Source organism: Bos grunniens, chromosome 7 (genome assembly GCF_055505025.1).
Source record: "Bos grunniens cultivar Pamir isolate PY7600 chromosome 7, Bosgru_T2T1.0, whole genome shotgun sequence".
Classification (NCBI taxonomy): Eukaryota; Metazoa; Chordata; class Mammalia; order Artiodactyla; family Bovidae; genus Bos; species Bos grunniens.
In genome coordinates, this window is record NC_141171.1 from 89680180 (window position 1) to 89706207 (window position 26028).

Genomic DNA, 26028 nt, shown 5'->3' on the forward strand with positions numbered 1-26028 from the left:
ATGATGCTGTGAAAGTGCTGCACTCAATATGCCAGCAAATTTGGAAAACTCAGCAGTGGCCACAGGACTGCAAAAGGTCAGTTTTCATTCCAATCTCAAAGAAAGGCAATGCCAAAGAATGCTCAAACTACTGCACAATTGCACTCATCTCACACGCTAGTAAAGTAATGCTCAAAATTCTCCAAGCCAAGCTTCAGCAATACGTGAACCATGAACTTCCTGATGTTCAAGCTGGTTTTAGAAAAGGCAGAGGAACCAGAGATCAAATTGCCAACATCTGCTGGATTATTGAAAAAGCAAGAGAGTTCCAGAAAAACATCTATTTCTGCTTGAGTGACTATGCCAAAGCCTTTGACTGTGTGGATCACAATAAACTGTGGAAAATTCTGAAAGAGATGGGAATGCCAGACCACTTGACCTGCCTCTTGAGAAATTTGTATGCAGGTCAGGAAGCAACAGTTAGAACTGGACATGGAACAGACTGGTTCCAAAAAGGAAAAGGAGTACATCAAAGCTGTATATTGTCACCCTGCTTTTTTAAAATTATATGCAGAGTACATCATGAGAAACGCTGGACTGGAGGAAGCACAAGCTGGAATCAAGACTGTTGGGAGAAATATCAATACCTCAGATATGCAGATGTCACCACCCTTATGGCAGAAAGTGAAGAGGAACTAAAAAGTCTGTTGATGAAAGTGAAAGTGGAGAGTGAAAAAGTTGGCTTAAATTTCAACATTCAGAAAACTAAGATCATGGTCTGTGGTCCCATCACTTCATGGGAAATAGATGGGGAAAGAGTGGAAACAGTGTCAGACTTTATATTTTGGGTCTCCAAAATCACTGCAGATGGTGACTGCAGCCATGAAACTAAAGGATGCTTACTCCTTGGAAGGAAAGTTATGACCAACCTGCTGCTAAGTCGCTTCAGTCGTGTCTGACTCTGTGCAACCCCAGAGATGGCAGCCCACCTGACTTCCCCACCCCTGGGATTCTCCAGGCAAGAACACTGGAGTCGGTTGCCATTTCCTTCTCCAATGCATGTAAGTGAAAAGTGAAAGTGAAGTCATTCAGTCGTGCCCAACTCTTAGCGACCCCATGGACTGCAGCTTACCAGGCTCCCCTGTCCATGGATTTTCCAGGCAAGAGTACTGGAGTGGGGTGCCAATGCCTTCTCCATTGACCAACCTAGATAGCATATTCAAAAGCAGAGACTACTTTGCCAACAAAGGTCCGTCTAGTCAAGGCTATGGTTTTTCCTGTGGTCATGTATGGATGTGAGAGTTGGACTGTGAAGACAGCTGAGTGCCGAAGAATTGATGCTTTTGAACTGTGGTGTTGGAGAAGACTCTTGAGAGTCCCTTGGACTGCAAGGAGATCCAACCAGTCCATTCTGAAGGAGATCAGCCCTGGGATTTCTTTGGAAGGACTGATGCTAAAGCTGAAACTCCAGTACTTTGGCCACCTCATGTGAAGAGTTGACTCATTGGAAAAGACTCTGATGCTGGGAGGGATTGGGGGCAGGAGGAGAATGGGACGACAGAGGATGAGATGGCTGGATGGCATCACCAACTCGATGGATGTGAGTTTGAGTGAACTCTGGGAGTTGGTGATGGACAGGGAGGCCTGGTGTGCTGCGATTCATGGGGTCACAAACAGTTGGACTCAACTGAGTGACTGAACTGAACTGAACATTTTATCAAAGATGAAATTCTAAATTGGCTTCCATGTTTTTATTCAGATGAGTAAAAATGTCTCCAGTGCCCAGCATATTGCCTGACACACAAAGATGCTTGGCAAAGATTTTCTGGGGGAAAAAAATGGGTAGAAAAATACTCTAGTGTCAAATATTATTCATTTTTGGACTGTCCTCCATTTTATATTACCCAAACCTCGGGCTTTTTTCCATTAGAGCAACATCAGCAGTTGGCAATAGTTTAATTATATTTTAGGATATATACAAAAACATAAAATCTATGTTCATAAAACATGAGCCAGAAAACATCAAACTGCATAAGTATGGCCATTCTCAACTGCCCTCCATTTCCTTCTTAAGCATCACTTAAATGTTCCCCTATTGCCAGTTCCAGTTATGTGTCTTAAATAAGTAACAAGATAATTAGCCCTGAAGTACACATACTCAACAGGCCAAATATTAAAATAAAATGAGACCTTAGGAAAAAAATGCATTATAAAAAGAAATCATGAAAATCCAGTAGAGAGTGAAATAAACTGGGCTTTAGGGCAGGACTGAAACAGACAAGAACATGCTGTGGTCTCCATGATTGTCCTTTAGCACAAAAACTTCTGGACAGAGCAGGGACTGTCAGAGAGATCTGGAGACCTGAGATCTAGCTGAAATGTAAAGCTAAGTAGCCATGTGAGCCTGAGCATGTGATAGACTCCAGTCTGAGTTTTTATTTTGTTTTGTTGCATACTGTAGACACGAAATAAATATTTAACCCAACTTCCCTCATCTGTAAAAATGATCATCTAAAAAGCCCTTTCAAGAACTAATAGTATGCATGGATTCTGAGATTTTAGGTTTCCTACATGAAACTAGAGACTAACTACATTTAGAAAGAAAATTATTAGGAAAACTTCTGTTTTCTGAAATTTGTCAATCATCTCAGAACACTAGGCCCATTCAAGAATTAAAACAAAAGTCTCCCACTTTCCCTGTCTCCATAATATGTCATTGTGAAAGTCACTCAGTCATGTCTATATAGCCTGCCAAGCTCCTCCATCCATGGGATTTTCCAGGCAAGACCACTGGAGTGGGTTGCCATTTCCTTCTCCAGGGGCTCTTTCTGACCCAGGGATTGAACCCAGGTCCCCCACAATTCAGGCAAACTCTTTACTATCTGAGCATAATATGTCATGTGCACTGAAAATTAGAGTATTTTGAATTTTAAGATAGCATATTGGCTTGGTTTCCTATTTTGACTTGAGGTTGATCCTCTCATGAGAACCAGTGTTGGAAGCCCTGCCATAGCCTAGCAATCAGTAGGTCAGGCTAGACACTAACCTCAGTTCTCATACATCTCAGAGACACATGACTTCAAGTGACTCAGCTGAACAAGAGCCTAGGACTAAAGTGAAAGTGTTAGTCACTCAGTCGTGTCTGACACTTGGAGATCCTGTGGACTGTAGCCTACCAGGTACCTCTGTCCACGGAATTTTCCAGGCAAGAATACAGGAGTGGGTAGCCATTCCCTGCTCCAGGGGATCTTCCCGACCCAAGGATGGAACCTGGGTCTCCTGCACTGCAGGTGGATTCTTTACCATCTGAGCCACCAGGCACAACCTAGAACCATTTAAACCTAACTATTACATAACTATTTCTTGTCCTCCTCCTCCCTGCCTGACAGGCCGCTTCAGAGTGTTCAGAAGTGAATGTGACATTAAGTCTCCGGTCAGAGTTCATAGTCTTAACAGTTCATCTGAAGAAGTAAACAGAGAAAAGCAGTGAGCTGTGTGCTAGGTAGGAGTAAGAACAGGTTGTACAATAGTAAGTACAAGAGGCATCTCACAGTCTACTGGAGCAAGGAGAGGCAACATCTAAGATGAGGTCTGAAGGACAACTGGAGTAGGGTAAACTTACAAGAGCTTGGGGAAAAGTGACACAAGCTGTGACCCAGCCCTGGTAGAACAGGACGTCCCATGTTGGTCATCACCGGTGCAACGACAGAAAATGGAGCAGTGTTGCTCTGCCTGGGTGTGGTGTTCTTCCCACCTGCAGGGTCCCACCTAGGGGGACTGCTAAATATGAATATTTTTAGACTCTTCCTTAGCCTGGCTAAATCAAAATTTCTCGTAGGTGTATCCCAGAGTTCTGAATTACAAAAGTTCATCAAATGATTTGTGATGAAAGCTGAGGTTTGAGAAGCACTGCCATAGCAAGCAGTCCCTTCATGCAAATGGCTGACAACGTTCAAGAGCTGAAGATGGTCACAGATGTGGTACAGGAAGATGGTCAGAACAGAGCACCTTGAATGATTTCTCAGTCATCAGGTTGGAGTTTTGGAACAAATTCAAGGTGTGCAGAAAACGAAACTGCAGTCCTGGAAAAATTATCAAGCCAGGGTTTCACCACAGAAGGAAACATCAGCATTTGGAGACCAGAGCAGACAGAGCAGGACTAAGTCACAAGAATAAGGAAAGACTTTAAGCAGTAACTAGATCTTAAGGTTCGAGAAAAGCTGTTAGGTATAGGTGACCTCACGCTGAGCTCCAGAACGCTGGGCCTGGTCTGTGTTGAGGAATCAATTGGACTGTGCACACGTGTACCCACAGTGAAAGAGTTTCTGAAACAGCTTAATCAGGCATGCCCATGTATCCTGGAAATAGATGATACAGTGTAGTGTGCTGGGTATATTATAACTTAATATTCTAATAACAGTCATTGAATCCCTTTGCCCCATTATCATTCTCAGTGCTTATATTTATATGACTCTCAATATTTCAACATTCTTCTCCTTCATAGTTAGATGGAATCCACTCACATTCCTAACCAGATATAAATCTTACATTGAGGTGTCCTCTGGCAGGATTAGAGAACCATTTCTTTGATATCTGAGATCAACACAAATCTGTGACAATAATTTGGAATCAATTGATCAATGCTGGCCTTTCTAGTGTAAAACGATCAAAATCCCTTTATTCAAAGCACTTTTGACTTAATCTGCTTTTAGAGGGTAATTAATTTCACTTGCTCCTAGATGACTAGCAGTTTCTGCAGATCATGGGATCAGTTAAAGCATAACTATGTAAAGTGAAAGTTGCTCAGTCATGTCTGACTCTTTGCGACCCATAGTCCATGGAATTTTCCAGGCCAGAATACTGGAGTGGGTAGCCTTTCCCTTCTTCAGGGGAGCTTCCAAACCCAGGGATCAAACCCAGGTCTCCTGAATTGCAGGCGGAATCTTTACCAGCTGAGACATAGAGAAGCCCAAATCGGTAGCTCATAATAACTATGAGTGCTAACAAAAAGCACCAGCTATGCTCCATTATGTTCACATTCTAAGACAAGTGTTCCTGTTCTTAGCATTCCAGGCTGGCTGACTTTCAACCACTTTCAATATTCACAGTGGCTCTAATCAAAAAATGTATGATACCCTCTTAAACTAGATTTTTTAAAGAAATAAACAAAGTCTATGATAAGGGCTTTGGAATCAAAAACATCTGATCTAATCTCACCTGCATTGACTAATTTGTGTGAACTTGGGGAAATTATCTGTCTCCAAGATCTTTATCAGTACAATGAGGCTATTAGTAATACCTAGCTGTCTAGATCTAAGTGCTTTAGAGATTAATTGTCAAAGTCTCAAAAAATCAGACACCACTTAGTGACAGAACAACAATGACAAGGAATTTATAAGAGCATTCGGTAGGTTTATCATTATCATTCTTGCTGCTATTGTTATTCAGGCCACTCTAGCCTATAAGAACTGTGAGGTCACAGTTATAGGAATCACCTATGTATTACTGGAATCTGTCTCCCTTTGAGAATACAAAATGCCTCACAGCTTTCCCCTTGAAACTTCCAAGGAAATGTTTCCTATTCTGATGATCAAGTGCAATCAGCCATAACATTCTTCCTAGCCCTGAATTACATACATCTCAGGCCTATGGCTTGAGGAGACCATCGTCACTGTTGATGCTAAGAGGGTTTGTGTCTGAGCCTAAGATGTTGCCTTCTGATACTCTCAAAGCTCCAGTGCACTGAAGCCCCAACGATGTCACACTCTGTCCCTGGAAGCAGGGTGACTAAATAGCCATCCACAGTAAACTTGTGAGAATAAATAAGTTTACCCATATGGAGTGTGTAGCCCCACCCTCCAAACAGTTCACCTGTAGCTCCACGCCCTAAGCCAAGGAAACTATTTGTGAAAGAAATCCCAGGCTATCCTTCATCCCCACCTGCTTCCAAGCTCCTTTCACCAACTCTCTCCAAATCAACCTGCTAATAAACCACGATTACTGGAAGATAGCAAAACAGTGATTACTGAAAGATAGTACAGTTCAGTCATTAAAAGCAAAGGGATATGAGGCAGACGACTCAGAGGGGAAACTGACAGCCCCAGTGTCCCTCGGTTTTGCTTTTCAGCAATAAAACTGATATAATAATAGAATCTAATTCACACAGATCTGGGGGCCTAAACGAGATGAAGTATGTGAAAGACAGCACAGCGCCCAGCGCACAGCACTGGCTTGGTAAATGGTAGCAACGACATCAGCTGTCACTCCTTTCAGGGAGCCACATGGTATGGACTGAACCTTTGCAACCCTCCAAAATCAACATTTTGAAATCTGATTCCCAATGTCATCGTATTTGGAGGTGGGGTCTTTTGGAGACAGGTCATGAAAGCAGAACCCTCCTGAATGGTATTAGTGCCTTTATAAGAAGAGGCCAGAGCACTAATCTGCCCTCTCTCAACTGCATGAGGATACAAGTCAACAGTCTGCAATCCGGAAGAGGGCTCTCGCTAGAACCCAACAATGCTGACATCCGATCTAGAACATCCCAGTCTCCAGGACTACGAGAAATAAATGTTTATAGTTTACGCCATCCTACCTAAGGTAATTAGTTACAGCAGCCCACATTGACTGAGACACTACAGTTTAAGACAGAACTAAGAATTCTTCTTTGACTAACAGAATCACAATTGTTTCTATTCTTACAGGGTTGTTTGTTTTCCTTTTAATGGTTACCATGGGCTCATTAGCTGTTGGGATAAAAAACCCTTTAAGTATGAGAAAAATGATATGGAACTTTTTTCACAACCAATAACCAATTATATCCTATGTAAGGTTAATATATCAGATTTACAAATGATGCATTCTTCATTTTATATAAGCTTGCCACCCAAGCAGATTAGTTGAAGACTATGACACATTGATTTAATTAGTTTTTATAACCATTGTTCCCCAGAATTATTCCCTTGTTGAAAAATTGAACCACAAAATGTGTTCACATGAATACATATTAAAGTAGTTTAACCCATAGTAATAACGTTTGTATAACATCTAAAAATACAAAATGTTATTTCACTTTTGTAGCATAACTTAATCATCATAACAACCATGTAAGCGAAGTGTAGCAGATGTTGTTTCTATGTTATAGGTAAGGAAATGAAAGCTCAAAGAGGGTAGGCAAATGGGACATGTCACACAGCTGGTAATGATAAAGTCAATACCTGAAACTAAGCCTTCCCAAATCCTATACCAATGCTTATTTACTGTAATACCACTGGATACAATTGTTTTCTTTGATTGATTTTGTTATATATGCATTTTGGCATGTCAATCCATTACCATCCATTCTACCCAATTCACTTACCTTTAAAAGAATCCATTCTACCATGTGTCCCAATATGATGCTAAGTATCATCAGGATTGCTTATCTTTCTCTGACCTCTCTTTTGAGTTTTCCAAGTAGGAAAGATTCTGGGCAAAGAGAACCCAGAAAACAATTTAAAGTGAAGTGAAAGTGAAAGTCGCTCAATCGTATCCAGCTCTTTGCAACCCCATGGACTATGCAGTCCAGGGAATTCTCCAGGCCAGAATACTGAAAAGGGTAGCCTTTCCCTTCTCCAGGGGATCTTCCCAACCCAGGGATCGAACCAAGGTCTCCCACATTGCAGGCAGATTCTTTATCAGCTGAGCCACAAGGGAAGCCCAAGAATTCTGGAGTGGGTAGCCGATCTCTTCTCCAGTGGATTTTCCTGACCCAGGGATTGAACCAGGGTCTCCTGTATTGTAGGCGGCTTCTTCACCAACTGAGCTATGAGGGAAGCCCAATTTAGGGAAGAGTCAAAAACCAAGCTTCACTGGGTTCACTGGAGACGGCTTTCACTAGGTTTTCTAGGCACCTTGAGAAAACACAGTATCAAGGATAGGAACTAAGACAGCTTCACAAAATGTTTTCTTCCTTCCTCCAAACTTTTACTAGACCCGTGGTTCCCAACTCTAGTTGCACCTTAGAAATAACCAAGGAGCTTTCCAAAAACCCCAAAGCCTGAGCCCCCACCCAGACCGCTTAAGTCAGAATATCTAGAGAAAAGAGGGGCCAGGATACAGGTGGTTTACAAAAGTTCACAGATGTTTCCAGTGTGCAGCCAGGTTTGAGAACAAGATCCCTGGGCTCAATGCCACATCTCAAGCTCCATGATAAACGGGAACGACAGTGGCTCTTAGAATAAGCACCCACCGCTGCTATGGAGAAGGGCAGAGACCTTCTAACAATGAAAAACTGTGCCTGGCCCAGCGGCCAAACTGGAACCTGGGTCAGTAGACAGCCAGATCCAGACTCCTCGTATCAGTCCCGGCAGCGAGTGCTGAAATAACACATGCCTTTCCTTCACCCAGGTTAAGCTCTCCGTGTCCATACGTTGCGTAGTTGTTTCTAGACATTAAGGATTAGCCTATTCCCAATTCTCATTGTGCCTTCTGTGGTTATGCTGTTAATGTCATTAGGGCTTTGTTTATTAGAGTACATGATTCATTACCAAAAAAAAAAAAGAGGAAATCATTCAAAATTTATCCTTCAGAAAAGAATCTGGAAACATAAAATGTAACAATTTTTATCCCCATTTTATATATATCCTATTTTAACTCTCTGAAATCTCTTTTAGACCTGGATTATTGTGTGAGTTAAAATCAAAATCCGTCTTAATTACAGATGCTAAAAGTTAAAGAAGTAAGCATAACAAGAAAAATAAATATAACAAGAAAAATAGCTGACACTGGCTTTAGCGGTGTATTTCATTTAAAACTCCTATTCTCTCACTGCTGTAACTGCTGACATTCACAATAGAACTGAGATCACAGCATTTATTGACCTTTCTTTAATCTTAAAATAAGTGACCCATTGCTTTTTGCACCAAAATTCATATTGGGAAAAATCCTAACTTTGCCCTTAATTTATATGACTTGAGATATTTTAGTGTAAAATCATTCCTTATGTATTTGCAGTACATTTCAGAAGATATAGTCTTTCTGCCACTATGCTGAATTTGTTCCCTCTGCCTTGATAAAAATACAAGTTATAGATTTAACAATCTCCATAGGAATTCTTTAACTTTGTATCAACAGACAAAGAAATCATTCTTGAAATACATCTGATGACATGATAGACTGGTAAAGTCAAATCTCTCCAGAAGCAAAAATTAACTATGATTACTTGATGTAAGACATCACTCAAACCAATCAAATGTTATTTTGGGAAATCATAAATTTATATCCAGCGTCAGTTTGTCACTCATTAAGTTCTTATAAGAATGATTAGGAAATTATCTTAATAAGTAAACGTTAGTCTTAACCTCTTCTTAGTTTGATGGCTTAAAAATATAAGTTTATATCAATCCATTGAATCCTGCTAAAAGGCTCTTCCTACTTGAAGAGTTATTTATTCTAGTATTAATAAACTTTATCCAGGATTGACAAGGAAATTCCTTCATTGCTCCATTCTGCAACAAATTTGCCTACCCCGTGTTAGGTAAGCTTTCAAAATATGATTTGATAATTATTACTCACGGGGTCGCTAAGAGTCGGACACGACTGAGCGACTTCACTTTGACTTTTCACTTTCATGCATTGGAGAAGGAAATGGCAACCCACTCCAGTGTTCTTGCCTGGAGAATCCCAGGGACAAGGGAGCCTGGTGGGCTGCCATCTATGGGGTCGCACAGAGTCAGACACGACTGAAGTGACTTAGCATAGCATAGCATAGCATTAATAAATATTTACTGGGTGCCTACTATGTTCCAGGCACTGTGTGTGGTACTTGGAATATATGAAAATCTCATCGTCTAAAAGTGCTCCCATCCACAGAAACCCCAGGAGCAGATTGCAGTCTTGCCAAGGTGTCGTTTCAGTGACTGACATGGATCACCACCTCCAGCAGTCAACAATGACAGCAGGCAAAGCTGCTTAAAAGGGAGTTACTTATCCTGCAGCTGTATTTTGCTTGTCACTCTGAAAGATGCTTACTTTGAAGATCTCAATTATGTGGAATAGAGGAACAGAGAGGTTCCTGTAAATTGAGGAACAGAGAGGTTTTAGAGTTACAAGTAAATCACCTTGTTGCTAACTCAGAGATCACAGAGGACAGAAATATCGTGGGGAAAAGTACGAAAAGGATTCTATGAACTTGATGATAAAGGAGTCAATTTCTTCTCCAATAAACTTTTTTAAGTACTACTGCAAGAATAGAACCAAAGAGTGTCCTTCGTTGCCCAAAGGAAGAAAGATCTAATCAATGGATATTCTCCCTTGTTAAGGTATCACAATGATTAGTTCTAGTAACATCTACTTTTCAATGCAAAATATGCACTCCTTAGATTTGCTTTTAAATTACTCCCAAAATAATTGCCTCCATTACTCACTTTCATCTTAATTGAACCTAAGGCAGGAAAAAAAAAACACTTTATAAATATCATTGATCATTTATCAATTCCCAAAAATGATAATAGCAAACTTTCTCGGATTGATTCTTAGGTTTTGTTCATCAGTATTTTACAGAATGTTTGAATGAGGCTAGGGGTTTTATATCTGCAGTGATTTCCTCATTTTCCATTAAAATCATGTAAAAATGGTGATATAATTCAAATTTCATCCACTTTATTATGTTTTAAATATTTTCTACATGAAGACAATGAACAGGTATGATCAATGAAAATGTCTAAAAATAGGACCATGGCTAACATCTCTTAATTTAGCCTAATCTACCTAAATTACAGTAAAATCTCATTTATTTGAACTTCATTAATTTTAAATGTGACAAATCTATATGGCATTTGGCTGAAGTTGATCTGGGAAGTTAGATGTAGAATAGAATACCAGTTTACCACTTACTACAAGAATTGGTTAAATTCTCTAAGCCTCCATTTACTTATCTGGAAAATGGGGACAGTCTCTCATCTATTTTTACTTTCTCTTTTCACTCATATTGTTAATAGTCTATCCAGTCTTCAAACATCTTCTGCATAAAATAATACAAAGCCTTCTAGCTGAGCCTTCCACTTTCATTCGTGCCCACCCAACCTCTCAAAATTACAGGCTATTACTTACTCATAGACCATAGTGACTTTTAAAATCTAAGTCAGGGGCTCCCTTGTGGGTCAGCTGGTAAAGAATCCACCTGCAATGCAGGAGACCTGGGTTTGATCCCTGGGTTGGGAAGATCCCCTGGAGAAGGGAAAGGCTACTCACTCCAGCATTCTGTCCTGGAGAATTCCATGAACTGTATAATCCATGGGGTCGCAAAGAGTCGGACATGATTGAGCGAATTTAAAAATAAATAAATAAATAAAATCTAAGTCAGAGGGCTGGAACCAGACCTGGGCTGCCCCCCCAACTCTGCAGATTGCGCAACCAGCCATGCCAGGACGTAGTGCCGCCTAACAGTGGGTCAGCAACTACTGTGAGAGGCAGGGCCTAGAAGCCAATGGGGCCAGGAACCAGCCTTACCCACCAGCAGCCCTCAGTAGTTGGCCCTGCCACAACAGAAGTACCTACACAGTCCATGAAGGACACCTCTTAGAGCATAAGATTGTGCTTCTGAATCCCACAGAATGTCTGCTACATAAAGCCACATCTCCAACACCAGGAATTATAACTGACCTACCTAATACACAGAAATTAAACAGACATTTAGGCCAAAATGAGGAGACAGAGAAATATATTCCAAATGAAGGAACAAGACCAAACCTTTGAAGAACAACTAAACAAAGTAGAGATAAGCAACCTACCCAATAATGGGTTCAAGGTAATGACTACAAAGATGCTCAGTGAACAAGCATGTTCAGATGCTTGGATGCTAGGATCCTCTAGCATCCTAAAGATGCTAAGGACAAGAATGGATCACCACAGTGTGGAGGTTTACAAAGAGTTAAAAAATATAAAGAAGACTCAAATAGAGCTAAAGAATTCTATAACTTAAATAAAAACTACACAAAATGAATCGACAGTAATTTAGGTGATGCAGAGGAATGGAGGAGTAAATTGGAAGACAGAGTAGTAGAAGTCACTCAAGCTGAACAGAAAAAAAAGAATTCTTTTTAATGAGGACAGTTTAAGAGACCTCGGAGAAAACATCAAATGCATTAGCATTTGCTTTATAGGAGGTCCCAGAAGGAAAGGAGAGAAATGGGCATAAAACTTACTAGAAGAAACAAAAGCTGAAAATGTCCCTAACCTAAGAAAGGAAACAGACATCCAGGTGCAGGATGCACAGGGAGTCTAAAACAAGATGAACCCAAAGCTATCTATACCAAGACACATTACAGCTAAAGTGGAAAAGAATAAAGATTAAGAAAGAAACTTATAAGCAGCAAGAGGAAATCAACTATTTATGAAGGGGGGACCCCCATAAGTCCCATCTGCTGACTTTTCAGCAGAAACTTTGAAGACCAGAGGGAGCAATATTATATATTGAAAGTGAAGAAAAAAAAAAATTCTGCAACCAAGAATAATCTACCCATTCAGATTTAAGGAGAGATAATGAGTTTTACAAGTGGGCCTTAGAAAGCATCACTACGAAGAAAGTTAGTGGAGGTGATGGAATTCCAGTGGAGCTATTTCAAATCCTAAAGATGATGCTGTGAAAGTGCTGCACTCAATATGCCAACAAATTTGGAAAACTCAGCAGTGGCCACAGGACTGCAAAAGGTCAGTTTTCATTCCAATCCCAAAGAAAGGCAATGCCAAAGAATGCTCAAACTACCGCACAATTGCACTCATCTCACATGCTAGTAAAGCAATGCTCAAAATTCTCCAAGCCATACATCAGTGTCTCTTTTGCTGTCTCGTACACAGCGTTATTGTTACCATCTTTCTAAATTCCATATATATGCGTTAGTATACTGTATTGGTGTTTTTCCTTCTGGCTTACTTCACTCTGTTTAATAGGCTCCAGTTTCATCCACCTCATTAGAACTGATTCAAATGTTTTCTTTTTAATGGCTGAGTAATACTCCATTGTGTATATGTACCATAGCTTTCTTATCCATTCATCTGCTGATGGACATCTAGGTTGCTTCCATGCCCTGGCTATTATGAACAGTGCTGTGATGAACATTGGGGTACACGTGTCTCTTTCCCTTCTGGTTTCCTCAGTGTGTATGCCCAGCAGTGGGATTGCTGGATCATAAGGCAGTTCTATTTCCAGTTTTTTAAGGACTCTATGGGAGACAGAGAGGGTGGGAAGATTTGGGAGAATGGCATTGAAACATGTAAAATATCATGTATGAAACGAGATACCAGTCCAGGTTCGATGCACGATACTGGATGCTTGGGGCTAGTGCACTGGGACGACCCAGAGGGATGGTACAGGGAGGGAGGAGGGAGGAGGGTTCAGGATGGGGAACACATGTATACCTGTGGCGGATTCATTTTGATATTTGGCAAAACTAATGCAATTATGTAAAGTTTAAAAATAAAATAAAATTAAAAAAAAAAATTCTCCAAGCCAGGCTTCAGCAATACGTGAACCATGAACTTCCTGATGTTCAAGCTGGTTTTAGAAAAGGCAGAGGAACCAGAGATCAAATTGCCAACATCCTCTGGATCATCAAAAAAGCAAGAGAGTTCCAGAAAAACATCTATTTCTGCTTTACTGACTATGCCAAAGCCTTTGACTGTGTGGATCACAATAAACTGTGGAAAATTCTGAAAGAGATGGGAATACCAGACCACCTGACCTGCCTTTTGAGAAATCTGTATGCAGGTCAGGAAGCAACAGTTAGAACTGGACATGGAACAACAGACTGGTTCCAAATAGGAAAAGGAGTACGTCAAGGCTGTATATTGTCACCCTGCTTATTTAACTTATATGAAGAGTATATCATGAGAAGCGCTGGACTGGAATAAACACAAGCTGGAATCAAGATTGCCAGGAGAAATATCAATAACCTCAGATATGCAGATGACACCACCCTTATGGCAGAAAGTGAAGAGGAACAAAAAAGCCTCTTGATGAAAGTGAAAGTGGAGAGTGCAAAAAATGGCTTAAAGCTCAACATTCAGAAAACGAAGATCATGGCATCTGGTCCCATCACTTCATGGGAAATAGATGGGGAAACAGTGAAAACGGTGTCAGACTTTATTTTTTTGGGCTCCAAAATCACTGCAGATGGTGACTGCAGCCATGAAATTAAAAGACGCTTACTCCTTGGAAGGAAAGTTATGACCAACCTAGATAGCATATTCAAAAGCAGAGACATTATTTTGCCATCAAAGGTCCTTCTAGTCAAGGCTATGGTTTTTCCTGTGGTCATGTATGGATGTGAGAGTTGGACTGTGAAGAAGGCTGAACGCCAAAGAATTGATGCTTTTGAACTGTGGTGTTGGAGAAGACTCTTGAGAGTCCCTTGCACTGCAAGGAGATCCAACCAGTCCATTCTGAAGGAGATCAGCCCTGGGATTTCTTTGGAAGGAATGATGCTAAAGCTGAAACTCCAGTACTTTGGCCACCTCTTGCGAAGAGTTGACTCATTGGAAAAGACTCTGATGCTGGGAGGGATTGGGGGCAGGAGGAGAAGGGGACGACAGAGGATGAGATGGCTGGATGGCATCACTGACTCAATGGATGTGAGTCTGAGTGAATTCCGGGAGTTGGTGATGGACAGGGAGGCCTGGCGTGCTGTGTTTCATGGGGTCGCAAAGAGTTGGACACGACTGAGTGACTGATCTGATCTGATGCAGATTACACCACCCTTATGGCAGAAAGTGAAGAGAAACTAAAAAGCCTCCTGATGAAAGTGAAAGTGGAGAGTGAAAAAGTTGGCTTAAAGCTCAACACTCAGAAAACTAAGATCATGGCATCCAGTCCCATCACTTCATGGGAAATAGATGGGGAAACAGTGGAAACAGTGTCACACTTTATTTTTGGTGGCTCCAAAAATCACTGCAGATGGTGACTGCAGCCGTGAAATTAAAAGACGCTTACTCCTTGGAAGGAAAGTTATGACCAACCTAGATAGCATATTCAAAAGCAGAGACATTACTTTGGCAACAAAGGTCCGTCTAGTCAAGGCTATGGTTTTTCCAGTAGTCATGTATGGATGTGAGAGTTGGACTGTGAAGAAGGCTGAACGCCAAAGAATTGATGCTTTTGAACTGTGGTGTTGGAGAAGACGCTTGAGAGTCCCTTGGACTGCAAGGAGATCCAACCAGTCCATTCTGAAGGAGATCAGTCCTGGGGTTTCTTTGGAAGGAATGATGCTAAATCTGAAACTCCAGTACTTTGGCCACCTCATGCGAAGAGTTGACTCATTGGAAAAGACTCTGATGTTGGGAGGGATTGAGGGCAGGAGGAGAAGGGGACAACAGATGATGAGATGGCTGGATGGCATCACTGACTCGATAGATGTGAGTCTGAGTGAATTCCGGGAGTTGGTGATGGACAGGGAGGCCTGGCGTGCTGTGTTTCATGGGGTCGCAAAGAGTTGGACGTGACTGAACTGAACTGAATGAGTTTTACATATAGTGAATGAGTGAAGTCGCTCAGTCGTGTCTGACTCTTTGTGACCCCATGGACTGTAGCCTACCAGCCTCCTCCATCCATGGGATTTTCCAGGCAAGAATACTGGAGTGGGTTGCCATTTCCTTTTCCAGAGGATCTTCCTGACCCAGGGATTGAACCTGGATTTCCCACATTGTAGGCAGATGCTTTACTCTCTGAGGCACCAGGGAAGTCAGATAAGTAAAAGCTAAAAGAGTTCAGCATTGGCTTTACAAGAAATGTCAAAGGGACTTCTCTAAATAGAAAAGAAAAAATACAAGTAGAAATATGAAAATTACAAAAGGAAAAATGTGACTGGTAAAGGCAAGCACAGAGTAGAGGAAGTAGGTCAACCATTTACAGAGGAAGTTTTCAGGAATACAAGCCTGCCTCGGGGTGGGGGGGAACTCAAATAAATGATCTAACTTTATAGGTAAAGGAACTAGAAAAAGAAGAACAAAACTGAAATTAGTAGAAGGAAATAAATAATGATCAGAGCAAAACTAAATTAAAGAAAACCTAAGTGGAAAAGATTTTGAAATTTAAGTTTTGAAAAATTAAAGTTAAGAAACATTTTTATAGATTCACTAACAAAGAAAGAGGACCCAAATAAATAAAATCAGAAAGACAAGTTACAACTGACACCACAGAAGCACAAAAGATCATTAAGAAATGGCAACAAACAATAATAGAGCCTAAAACATCTCCCAGTGCTGAGAGTCAGGAAGAATTAGAATATATGAACAGACCTAATACCAGTAATAAAATTGAATCAGGAATTAAAAAAAAAAAACCAACAAACCAAAGTCCAGGACCAGATGACTTCACAGCTGAACTCTACCAAACATTTAAAGAAAAGTTAATGTCTATCTTTCCCAAACTACTTCAATAAAATAAAACTGAAAAGGAAGTTTTCAAACTCATTGCATAAGACCAGCATCAACCTAATACCAAAACCAGAGACAGCTCAAAAAAAAAAAATTAAATACCAATAAAACTGATGAAAATAGATGGAAAATCCTTTAACAAAATATCAGCAAATCAAATTTAACAATACATTAAAAGAATCATACACCAAAATCAAATAGGAGTAATTCCGAAGACACAAGGATGGTTCAATATCCACAAAATAATCAATGTGATACACCTTAACAAATTGAATAATAAAAATTGTATGATCATCTCAATAGATGCAAAAAAAACTTTTGACAAAATTCAACATTTATTATTAAAAATACTCACCAAAATGGGTGTAGAAGGAACATATCTCAAACTAATAAAAGCCATATATGATAAGCCCACAGCTAACAATATAACATCATACAAAAAATGGATGCTTTTGAACTGTGGTGTTGGAGAAGACTCTTGAGAGTTCCTTGGACTGCAAGGAGATCAAACCAGTCAATCCTGAAGGAAATCAGTTCTGAATATTCATTGGAAGGACTGATGTTGAAGCTGAAACTCCAATACTTTGGCCACCTGATGCGAAGAGCTGACTCACTGGAGAAGACCCTGATGCTGGGAAAGACTGAAGGCAGGGGAGAAGGGGATGACAGACGAAGAGATGGTTGGATGGCATAACCAACTCGATGGACATGAGTTTGAGCAAGCTCTGGGAGTTGGTGATGGACAGGGAATCCTGGCATGCTGCAGTCCATGGGGTTGCAAAGAGTCGGACACTACTGAGTGACTGAACTGAACATCATACTCAATGTTCATGGTGAAAAGCTGAAAGAATTTCTTCTAAGATCAGTAACAAGGCATGAATGCCCACTTTCACTTTTTCCAACACAGTATTAAAACTAAGCCTCAGCAATCGTACAAGAAAAAGAAATAAAAGGAATCCAAATTGGAAAAGGAGAAGTAAAACCATCACTGACTACAGATTACATGATACTATATACAGAAAATCCAAAAGATGGCATCGAAAAACTATTAGAATAAATGAATTCCATAAAGTACAGGATACAAAATTAATATACAGAGATCTATTGTGTTTCTATACAATGACAACAAGCTATCAGAAAGGGAAATTAAGAAAACAATTTCATGTACAATTACTTTAAGAGGTAATAAAATAGGGCTTCCCTGGTGGTAGAGTGGATGGGATTCTGCCTACTAATGCAGGAGATGTGGATTTGATCCCTGGTCCAGGAAGATTCCACACTCCATGGAGCAACTAAGCCACTGTGCCACACTACTGAGCCTGTGTGCTGCCAACTACTGCAGCACGCACGCCCTCAAGCCTGCACACAGCAACTACGGAACCCACGTGCTGCGACTACCAAAGCCCCTGTGCCTACAGCCTGTACTCCGCAACAAGAGAAGCCACCACCATGACAAGTCCAGGCACCACAACAAAGAGTATCCCCCACTCTCCACAATTGCAGGAAACCAGCGAGCATAATGAAGACCCAGGACAACCAAAAATAAATCAGTATAAAATACCTAGGAATAAATCTAACCAAGGAGGTAAAATATGTGTACTCAGATAACTATAACACACTGAAGAAAGAAACAGAAGACAAACAAATGGAAAGATATATCACGCTCATGAACTGGAAGAATAATTATTGTTAAAGTGATCATACTACATAAGGCAATATCACAATATCAATGGCGTTTTTCAAAGTACTAGAAAAAACAATGCTACAATTTGTAAGGAAACACAAAAGACCCCAAAGAGCTAAAACAATCTTGAGAAAGAAGAATAAAGATGGAGATATCACAAGCCCTGATTTCAAACTATACTTCAAAGCTACAGTGGCCAAGCAATCTAAGTGTCCTTAGACAGATATATGGATAAAGATGTGGTACACACAGACATGCACATACACGGGCACATTACTCAGCCATTAACAAAAATGAACTCTTGGCACTTGCAACAGCATGGATGGATCTAGAAGATAAAATGAGTGAATAAGATAGGAAGAAAGATAAATACATGATCTCACTTACATTTGAAATCTAAAACTCAAAACAAATAAACGAAACAAAAACATACTCATAGATACTAAGAACAAATGGGTAGTTGCTAAAAGAGAGGGTGGTAAGGAAGTGGGCAAATTAGGCAAAGGGGATTAAAACGTACAAAGCCCATATAAAGGAAACACATCTCAATTTAACAAAATCTATTTGTGACACACCCACAGCCAACATAACACTGAACAGTGGAAAACTGAAAGCCTTCCTGCTAAAATCTGGAAAAGACAAGGATGCCCACTCTCACCACTTCTTTTCAACACAGTGTTGGAAGTCCTGGCCACTGCAATCAGACAAGAAATAAAAAGTATCTAGATTGGAAAGAAGACATATATGCAGAAGACATAATAATATATATAGAAGACCCTAAAGACTTCACACAAAAACTACTAGAACTGAAAATTCAGCAAGGTAGATCCAAGATTAACATATAGAAACTGGTTGCATTTCTTTACACTAACAATAAAATATCAGAACTAACCCTCACAGACTTCAGACAATACTACAAAGATACAGTAATCCAAACAGTGTGGTATCAGCACAAAAACAGATTTATGGATCAATGGAACCAAACAGAGATTCCAGAAATGAACCCACATACCTACAAATTAATCAGTGTTTTAAAAAGGCGGTAAGAGATGGCACTAGTGGTTTAAAAAAAAAAAAAAAACCTGCCTGCCAGTGCAGGAGACATAAGAGATGCAGGTTCAATCCCTAGGTTAGGAAGATCCCCTGGAAGAGGGCATGGCATCCCACCCCAGTATTCTTGCCTGGAGAATCCCCATGGACAGAGGAGTCTGGCAGGCTGACGTCCATAGGGTTGCATAGAGTCGGACACGACTGAAGTGCCTTAGCACGCATACAATGGAGAAGAGACAGTCCTTCAAAAAGTGGTACTGGAAAAGTGGACAGCTGTACATAAATCAATTAAGTTAGTATACCTCCTCACACCATACACAAAAAATATACTCAAAATGGCTTAAAGATTTAAGTACGACATGACACGAGAAACCTCTTAGAAAAGAACATAAGCAAAACATTCTCTGACATATACTAATGTTTTCTTAGGTCAGTCTACCAAGGCAATAGAAATAAAAACAAAAATAAATAGAACATAATCAAATTTATAAGATTTTGCACAGCAAAGGAAATCATTAACAAAATGCAATGACAATTTATGGACTGGAAGAAAATGCTTACAAATGATGTGAGCAACAGGGGCTTAACTTTCAAAATATATAAACAGCTCACAGAAGTCAATAACAACAACAACCAAAAAAGAATCCAATCAAAAAAAGAACAGAAGACCTACTAAACAGACATCTCTCCAAAGCAGACATTCAGATGGCCAATAGGCAAATGAAAAGATGCTCAACATCACTAATTATCAGAGAAATAGGAATCAAAACTGGAGTGAGGTGCTTTGTAATAAGTTACATGGAGAAAAAACTCCAGAAAAGAGTAGATATAGATAGATTTGCATAACAGTCACTCTGCTGTATACCTGAAACTAACACAACATTGTAAACCAACTACATGCCAATTTTTTTTTTTAATTTTTAAAAATATGAACACTACAATGAGGTACCAGGCTACACTGGTCAGAATGGCCATCATTAAACAGTCAATAACAAATGCTGGAGAAGGTGTGGAGAAAAGGACACCCTGCCAGAGTCCAGCTCCAGCAGCGAGGGAGTCAGCCTGAAGGGGTGAGCGGTGTTGGCGGACGATGATGTAGCCTCTGACTCATGGTACGGAACTACGTGTTTATTTCAAGCTTCAGGTTCTCTTTTATACTTTGACAAAAGCATTAGGTCAGAGGTTTGACATTTTTAGTTTCCCCCATCCAGATTTACTGTCTCCAGAAACCACTGTTGCCCTACAAACAGAGTTCCTGCTTCAGCAATTCTCTCAGAATCGGCTTTACTATCTATTATCTACTTTCTCTTATGTGTCCTATACTTAACTTGTGATTACATTGTAACTCATGCCACCTATGCTAAGTCGCTTCAGTCGTGTCCGACTCTGTGCGACCCCATAGATGGCAGCCCACCAGGCTCCCCCGTGCCTGGGATTCTCCAGGCAAGAACACTGGAGTGAGTTGCCATTTCCTTCTCCAATGCATGAAAGTAAAAAGTGAAAGTGAAAGTGAAGTCGTGTCCTACTCTTAGCGACCCTATGGACTGCCGCCTACCCGGCTCCTCCGTCCATGGGATTTTCCAGGCAAGAGTACTGGAGTGGGGTGCCATAGCCTTCTCCAAAATCCTCAGTTTATTTCTTACCTTTCTAAATCCTGTTTCCCCCTAGCATCTTAAGATCACTATCTCCTAAAAAGGCTTCTAGCTATTCTTAATTATTCCTAAACCCTAAACTCAGCAAACTTCTTTTGCCATAAACATTCCCCTCACAAACAGGTCTCAGAATACAATCCTTTCCATGACCTCAAGCTGCGGCCTACATGCTCATCCTGGGACATTCTTTGTAAAGATCCTTGAACAAATGTCAATGGTTACTTTATAGATTATTTTCTGGGCGCAACTGTAGAAGGCTTTGTGCTTTCTCATGCTTCTCTCAAGCACCTTAACATTCTTTCCAGCCAACTCAACCCAAGAAAGGAAAGAACAAGTCAGAATCACAAGGCCTAACTCCTTCATCCCGGGGCCATGCCTGCGAGATGAGGAGAGGGGGTTGGGGCCATGCCTCCATTTTGTTAGTAATGCCTAATGCCGCTCCTGACAGCACCCTCCTAAACTGTTGGTGGGAATGTAAACTGGTCCAGCCAATATGGAGAACAGTACAAGGATTCCTCAAAAAGCTAGATATAGAATTGCTGTAGGATCCAACAATCCCACACCTGGGCATATATCCAGACTAAACTAAGTCAAAAGGGAGAGGAGGGATAGGGGACAGATGGATTAAGAGTTTAGGATTAGCAGATGCAAACCATTATATATAGAATGCATAAACAATAAGGTCCTACTGCAGAGCACAATGGAGAAGGCAATGGCACCCCACTCCAGGACTCTTGCCTGGAAAATCCCATGGATGGAGGAGCCTGGTGGGCTGCAGTCCATGGGGTCTCGAAGAGTCGGACACGGCTGAGCGACTTCCCTTTCACTTTTCACTTTCATGCATTGGAGAAGGAAATGGCAACCCACTCCAGTGTTCTTGCCTGGAGAATCCCAGGGATGGGGGAGCCTGGTGGGCTGCCCTCTATGGGGTCGCACAGAGTCGGACACGGCTGAAGTGGCTCAGCAGCAGCAGCAGAACACAAAGAACTACATTCAATATGTAATAAACCATAATGGAAGAGAATATGAAAAATATAGTTACCTGTACATAACTATATAACTAAACCACTTTGCTATACACCAGAAACTAACACACTGTAAATCAACTATACTTTAATAAGAAAATAATTTTAATAGCAAAAAAGAAGTACAAACCCTAGTTATATTAAAATATATATTAGGATATAATACAGCATAAGGAATATGGTCAATAATAGTGTAATAACTTTGTATGAGGATAGACTGTCACTAGGTTTATTGTAGTGGTCATTTTTACAATATATACAAGTGCAAATCATTATGTATTTAGTACATGTGAAACTATCATAATACTGTACATTAACTATATTTCAGTTAAAAATTTTTACCTCAAAAAGTTTAGAGTAAAAAAGAAAAAAATCTAAGTCAGAAAATATCATCCTTCTGTTCAAATCTCTGTAATGAATTCCCACTTTACTCAGTTAAATCCAAGCTTCTTCTCATGGCTGATAAGGCCTACATGAGCTCCCCATCAATGCCACTTCTCTAACCTCATCTCTGTTTTATTCCCAGATTTATTGACATATTATTGGCAAACGGAAATTGCACTATCTAAGGCGTACAGTGTGATGCTTTCAAATATACACATATTTTGAAATGATTACATTTTGAAATAACTAGTGAAACTCATCAAAATATCCATCACCTCAAACAATTATCTTTTTTATTTGGTATACAAGAACACTTAAGATCTACTCTTTATACATGTTTTGCAGTACACAATAATTTATTATTAACTGTAGTCACTAATCTCTACATTAGGTCTCTAGAACTTATTCATATTGTAACTCAAAGTTTGTGCCTTTTGACTAACATCTCTTTTCCTCTACTCCCATCTCCTAGGTATCACCATTGTGCTCCATTTCTATGAGTTCACTTTCTTAGATTCTACATATAAGTGAGGTCATGAAATATCTGTCTTTCTGTGTCTGCTTTATTTCACAGATCAATATTCTCCAGGTTCATCCATATCATCACAAATGGCAGAATTTCCTTCTTTGTCAAGGTTGCATAATATTTCATTGTGTGTGTGTGTGTGTGTGTGTGTGTGTACTTCAGTTCCATTATGATGGATCCAAATTAAGATAGATCACCATTAATAGCTATGGTTAATTACACAATAGCTGATACAAAAATTTTTACTAGATCAGTGTTAGTGCTCTACACTTAAAAATTATCAGATCTGGGTGTGGTGGTTTTAAAATATGGCCCCAAATTCTTTGCCATTTCTCCTCTAGGGAGGGAGGGTCTACCTCTCCTCCACTTAAATCTGGGAAAGTTGCTGCTGCTTTAACCAATGGAGTACAGACTTGCCAGGCTAGGTCATTACATGTCATGCAGCTTCTACCTCATTCTCTGGGCGTGCTCACTTTGGGAGTAAACCAAGTACTATGTAAGAGGTTTGACCACTCAGAAACCTCATTGTAGAGAGGCCATCTGTGGGTGCTCCAATAAATTGTCTCAGCTAAGCTCCCATCTGATGACCAGCATTAACCAGGAGCCATCTTGGATATCAGACTACAGGGATTCACGAGAAACTCCAAGTGAAAACCGTCCAATCAAGCCTTTTCTGAATTTCTGACGAACTTAAAGAATTGTTTTACATTTCTAAGTTTGGAATCAATTCATTACAAAGCAACAGAAATCCATATATCAAGACATGTAAACACTGAGTTTCTTATCACATGCCACTTCACATATTATTCTGACTCTTCTTTCCACATGGTAAATCAACCCTGAATATTCATTGGAAGGACTGATGCTGAAGCTGAAGCTCCAATACTTGGTCACCTGATGCGAAGAACTGACTCACTGGAAAAAAAAACCCTGATGCTGGGCAAGAGTGAAGGCAAGAGAAGAAGGGGGCAACAGAGGATGAGACGGTTGGATGGCATCATTGGCTCAAAGGATGAGTTTTGAGTACACTCCAGGAGATAGTGAAGGCCAGGGTGCCATTAAGCCTGGCGTGCCACATTCCGTGGGGGTCACCAAAAGTCAGACATGACTGACCGACGGGAAAACAACAACAACGCCACTTCACATATTATTCTGACTCTTCTTTCCAAATGGTAAGAAAATGATCCATGTTAAATGTAGTCAAATATAAACACTGGCTTTGAATCATAAGGAGATAGAAAAATATTAAAGCTGAAAGGTACTGTTGATTTTGGTCTCCTGAAAATGCCACCCATGAAGTCTGTGGCTTACCAGGAGAGTCTGAGTTACGGCAGGAGAAGTCCAACTACAGGCTGGCAGACCAAATTCAGCCCACCCTGTTTGTACAATATAAAATAAAATAAAGATGGTCCACAAAGTCTAAAGTAGTTATTATCTTGCCCTTTACTAAAAATAACTATCAACCCCTGAAGTTAGAGAACAGCAAAATTGAAATAGGAACATAAGTTCTTTGACTCATATACCAATACTCTTTTTTTCACTATGCTGCCTAGACAAGAATAAAATTCTACATTAAGATCAATGTATTTTAATAAGAATAATTTCATGACTCTGTGAGTCTAGTTCACATCACTTTTTGAAATTTTGTAAAGACTTTATTTTTGTTTTGGGGGTTGTTTAGTTTGGTCCTTTTGTTTTGCTTTTGGTTTTGTTTTCAAAGAAAGGAGAGTTAGCCACAGGAAGAAAAATATACGTTATTTAAATTTTTCTGTGATACTATCAGTAAAGGAAAAGAGAAGAAAACTGATATCTTAGATTAGAGGTTGGCAAACTTTTGCTCTAAGGGCCAAACATATTTTTCACTTTACAAACCATACAGTATGTGTCACAACTACTCAACTCTGCTGGTTAACTTGAGAGCAGCCATGGAGTGTTATTCGCTCAGTCATGTCTGACTCTCTGCGACCCTATGAACTGTAGATTGCCAGGCTCCTCTGTCCCTGGGATTCTCCAGGCAAGAATACTGGAGTGGGTTGCCATTTCCTTCTCCAGGGGATCTTTCCGACCCAGGAATCAAATCAGGTCTCCTGCGTTGTAGGCAGACTCTTTACCACCTGAGCTACCAGGGAAGCCTGAAGCAGCCACAGACAAGGCTTAAATGAATGTGCGCACTGTATCCATTAACACTTTATTTACAAAAACAAGTGGTGGTCCAGGGTCAGCTTATAGTTCTTGTTCGTTGACCCTGTCTTAATTAACTTGGGGACACACATACGTGTGGGGATGCAATGCTTAGGGTAAGAGTACAGTTACAAATTCTGCACAGAGAAGTAGGGGAAATGTCAGATGTGAGGTTCACGTAATAATATTTTGCCTGTGTACTACATGTTTTGTTCACTAAACTCTAAAATAACACTTAATATTCAGTTTGAGAATAATATTGAAAGAGTTGAGTCAGTATTACTGAAAAATCTAAGTTAAAATTCACTCTTTATTATTACAGCTTCAAAGCCTTACCTTTTTTACAACTTATTTATTTCTCCAAGAAATAAAAGAAGGCCATTCTAGACTTGAATAGCCCACTAAAACAGCTACATCCCAGCCTGAGAACCCTAAAACAGTGTCTTTTATCACTTTGTTGCCAAACTTTCCTAAACACAGTTTTCTTAGACTGTGTGAGATTTTTTTCCCCTACTTTTAAAAATCTCTGAAGTTCTTGCACTACCAAAAAAAAAAAAAAAAAGGCTTATTCTTACCGGTTAGTAGAGGACATTCCACTTTCAAAGGGAGAGAATTTCTAAATCCCTCCACAGTGCTTTGCACTATCATAAATTTCCTAGACATGCTGTCACCTACATAAAGGAGCAGCACCACCTCAATGACAACCACTCTGGGGCAAAGTGGATAGGGTGAAGAAGACAGTGACCCAGCTCCCACTGCACATAGCTAAAGGCGATACTAAAGACATTTGGAAGAGAAGTCTGCTTTATCTCTCAACTTAAATGCCTAGTTGAACAAAAAATAAAATAAAATTTTTTCCAGTGCTAAAAGCTAGTAAGTGGATTTTCCAGGGATTCAAAAAGAAAGAAAATATTTCCTTTGTGCCTAAGATATACAATAGATTCAAAAGATTTTTTAAAAGGATTAAGTAAGCAACCAATCAATTAGACATTCATAGTGATGTTAATTATATAAATATATAATAATGGGTATACATAGCAATCATTATAAAAAGCAAAATACAAACATTATAGTATTATTTTCAGTCATTTCAATCTGAAGAAAAGGAAATTCTGAAGTGTTTGCTTTGAGAGCTCA

The 26028-nt window shown here is 40.0% G+C and overlaps 1 protein-coding gene across 28 annotated transcripts in view; it reads right to left on the reverse strand.

Annotated features, from left to right (window-relative positions):
- Positions 1-26028, reverse strand: part of LOC147369947 (uncharacterized) — a 779924-nt gene that overhangs the window by 697872 nt on the left and 56024 nt on the right. The gene's annotated exons all lie outside the window — the stretch shown is intronic.